The sequence below is a fragment of the Amphimedon queenslandica genome, unplaced genomic scaffold (genome assembly GCF_000090795.2).
Source record: "Amphimedon queenslandica unplaced genomic scaffold, v1.1 AMPQUscaffold_9653_Cont18219, whole genome shotgun sequence".
Taxonomy (NCBI): Eukaryota; Metazoa; Porifera; class Demospongiae; order Haplosclerida; family Niphatidae; genus Amphimedon; species Amphimedon queenslandica.
In genome coordinates, this window is record NW_003550075.1 from 1 (window position 1) to 4,020 (window position 4,020).

A 4,020-nucleotide genomic window follows, 5' to 3' on the forward strand; every position below is an offset into this window, starting at 1 on the left:
CTTTTATACATTGTTTCTTCTATGCAGTCCATGCATTGAGAAGTATTTATCACGTTATCATTGCTGTAAGTGTTGGATTAAACTGAAGCCTCTTTTTGATGCCTACAATGGACCATATGATGATAAGAATAGGATGTGGACTGGATTTCTTCTACTGATGAGAATCATATATGTAGTTTTAGTCATTGTGTCTGGTGAGGCACAATTTGTTTTTATTATTACTATTATAGGGATACTGCTTGGTGTTGTTGCCATAACAAAAGGTCCATATCAGAAGAAATGCAATAATTATCTTGAATGCTTTCATTACATTAATCTGATTTTTCTAGCAGCAATCAATGATACAAATATAAATCCAAAAGCTTCGTATATCTTCAGCTACATCTCTATCTCTCTCGTAGTTTTGGTGTTTCTTTGCATTGTGATCTATCGCTTTACACAGATGAAAATATGGAAAAAAATTAAGTCTCAAATTATGAGAATGCCACAAACTACAAGAAAGATTTCGCAGCGTCAAAAATATCTGAGGTCACTGAGGGTTCCTTTTGTAGATGACAGACACGTTGTTACCCACGACATGGAGAATATGGTGATAGTAGAACTGTATGATGAAGATGGTGATTTTGTGACTAGAAGAAGAGAGACACTCATACGTGAAGATTTGATTGACTGATTTTTAATCCACATTTTGCATGCATGCATACAATAATAAGTAATCAATGGTTGTTTTCATTTTTTAATTTTTGCATAATTCCACAGCAGGCTTGCAGCATTGTCTGCATAGATAGGGTGGGAGACTGGGAGTGGCAATCAAAAATGGCTGGTATTCTGACCTACTTCTTACACCAGTACTACGTTCTAGCATTGTTAGTCGTTCCCTATGGAGCTAGTTCAGGGAAGTATGAGAGGGTTAGGATTAGCTGTTCTTCTGGTTTTTGGGGTGACACGTCTGAGTCTACGCCTCAGTTAGTGAGGTATGGTGATTTGGTCTTCTTAGTTGCTGACTATCTCTCAGAGATAACAATGTCCCTACTGGCTGGAGCTAAAAGAAAAAAACCAGTAATGCTGCATTTCCTGCACATGATCCATGATACATGTACTAGAAATCTCCATTTTATTTCATTTCCTAAGCCAGATATATATGCACATGTTTGTATGTTGCAAGGTACCATATAGCGGGTAGTTTTGGAGGGAGTAAAATTTGGTGAATTGCTAAATTTTGGTTATTGGCGGATTTTATTTTGGCGAATTAGTGGCCATGTGCCATTGAGCATGCGTATAATGGCTCAAAATGGCGGATTTTATTTTGGCGAATGGCTATCAAAACGCCAAATTCACCAAATTTAATTTTCTCCAAAATTTCCCGCTATACGGTATGTTGTGTAGCAAGTTTGAGCTGATTCTGATCAAAATTAGATTTTTTATAATTTTTGAAGTTACTCAAAAATTGGACAAAACACTCTGTACTATAGTACTAAGGCTAGGCAAATTATGCTAGCATACCGTATACGTCCAAATTTTTGAGGGTTCAAAATTTCGTGTTTTCAATGAAATTTGCTCAAAAGTTAATATTCGTGTGAGCTAATTTTCGTGTTCTGGCCATAGTCTACATACAATAGAATGGCATTAGAGGTGGTTTAAATTTCGTGGAATTAAGGTGAGCACGAAAATAACGAAATTTAATACACCTCGAAAATTAAGACGTGTACGGTAATTTGGTGCATAATAGGGCAAGTTATTATGCTGGCATTTAAGCATAGTGGGTCAGAAAGTTCTGACCACATCCATACCATACCCCTGACCACATGAAATTACAATTCAATACAGCAAGTACTAGTCCAACTATAGTCCTCGTGCCTACGCAAAGCTGAGCGAGGCCAATGACTTAGAGTATTTTATTTTCTAGTGAATCAAAGTCTTTGAAAGAACATTTTCAGATTTTGGCATTACCGTAGGGCGCCTTTTTTTTGAGGGCTATAGATTTTGCGGATTTAATTTTTGCAAATTTATGCCATCTGCCATCTTGTACCATATTAATTAAATTTTTGCAGAAGTATTTTTTGTGAATTTTCAAAGAATCACTAAATCCGGGAAATTTATAGCCCTTGAAAAAAGGTGCCCTACGGTATAACAGATATAACAGATACGTGCATGTAACTTGATAGTTGATATTTGAGTAAAGCTTAAAAGATGAGTATAGTAATGAGCATAATTGGATTTATTTCAAAGCAAAATAGGATGGAATTTGGGGCAGTGCCTAAAAGTATAATTGGCAGAAATTGAAGCATAATTTGCTTAGCCCTATATAGTAAAGAAATTTTGCCAAAAATGACAAGGAGGGAATTCTCAATTTTAATAATTTTTTTAATAGATATACATGTTTTAACGTTGTGTAGCAAATTTGAACTGAATCTGATTAAAATTAGATTTTACACAAAATTTTAAAGTTACTCAAAAATTGGCCAAAAGTCCTTGTACTTTAGTACATGGTCTCGGGCAAATCTCCATTTTTTACATTTTTATGATGTTTCAGCTTAAGCATTAGCCCTTTTCTCATCACAGGATATGAGCTATACTCCTGATTTCATATCTCACTGTATCAAACCACTCATTCATGACATCAAGAAGCAAGGTAACCACACCCATTAATTATAAGCAGCCACGCCCACCACACCGGAGTTATTAATAGTTATATTTAGGTATTTGTGTCGTTACCAATGGTGGTGGAATTAATCCTGAAGGATGCGTTAACACTATTATAAAACGTCATGTCATTTGAGGGGGTGGAGCTATCAGCTGCCATAATAACCAGGATGACATGATGAAGAGCGTGAGTAAAGAAATAATTTTTTCCAAGTTATTGGTGTTATTATGTGGTACAGGTGAAGGAGATTAAGGATAGTGGATATGCTGTTGATATCGAATCAGGTCGGACATTACCCTCATCTGTACTGAGCATGAATGCTTATATTGGGTAAGACCCTTTAATCCTTTAAGGACCATAGACTCATTTTATGAGTCATAGATTAATTGCTTTGACAGGCCAATTGATCCATTTACCATAGATATTAGAGTATAAATTATATTATTAGAGTATAGTATTAGATATTAGATATTATACTCTATTATCTATGCCATTTACACATCAAAGATGCTAAGCCATAGCAACGCTTGTGTTTTGTTGCTCATGTAAGGTATATCTGTATTGCTTATCAACTGTCTATCATTCTTGTGAAAGAGACTATCTAATCTCAGCTACTAAATAAATTTATTACTGGCAGCAACTACACCTATCTTAATTTTGGTCATTAAAGAGTTAATTGATTCTCAGTCTTTATATAATAGACACTTCAGGACAGTAAAGTTATACATAGGTGTCATTTCTCTGGATTTATTTTGTACAGCAATAAAGAATATATTTGTTACACTAGGTACTCTCCGTTAAATGGATGTATTCGCTATAGTTTATAACATTTATATCATTCATATGTAGAATTTAGATATGATTCTACCAGTCTGGGAGAGAGGGTGAGATTTAGTGCTCAAGCCGCTTCGATTTAGTTGACACCCAAACACTGAAATTAACTTGACACAACATGCATTTATATACAGATAATAATCAATGAATAATTCATAAGTTCTGCATCACAATGAGTCAGCTCACTACACATGTATGATCTGACTGGACTGAATCGAAGGAGGTTAAGAAATTTAGCAAATATGATTTATGATCTCTCATAAAGTTTACATTATATTCATATTGTTTATTTTGTTATGTTCATTTAATTTTCCGAATAAATCTGTCAACTTTTATGATTATTATCCTTCGTAAGTGAGCCTGGTCACGTGTTTATGTCATGCGTATCTACTTAAATAACAATGTGGGAATCAATTTCATGAGTAAATAGTTTCCTAATTAAATTTACGTAACTTCTACAGTTTCTATAGATTCAACAGATAAGCATTGATCAGTACATGCATTCAAAAGCTATGTTGCTCTTCATTGCTACTGTCTCCTTT

The 4,020-nt window shown here is 34.5% G+C and overlaps 1 long non-coding RNA gene across 1 annotated transcript; it reads left to right on the forward strand.

Moving 5' to 3' along the window:
* The first annotated feature begins 780 nt into the window (after positions 1-780).
* On the forward strand, positions 781-3,057 carry LOC109590688 (uncharacterized). Its single transcript, XR_002189449.1, has 4 exons — positions 781-1,059; positions 2,563-2,632; positions 2,700-2,830; positions 2,883-3,057. It is a non-coding gene; the product is annotated as an uncharacterized LOC109590688 (long non-coding RNA).
* Positions 3,058-4,020: the final 963 nt, after the last annotated feature.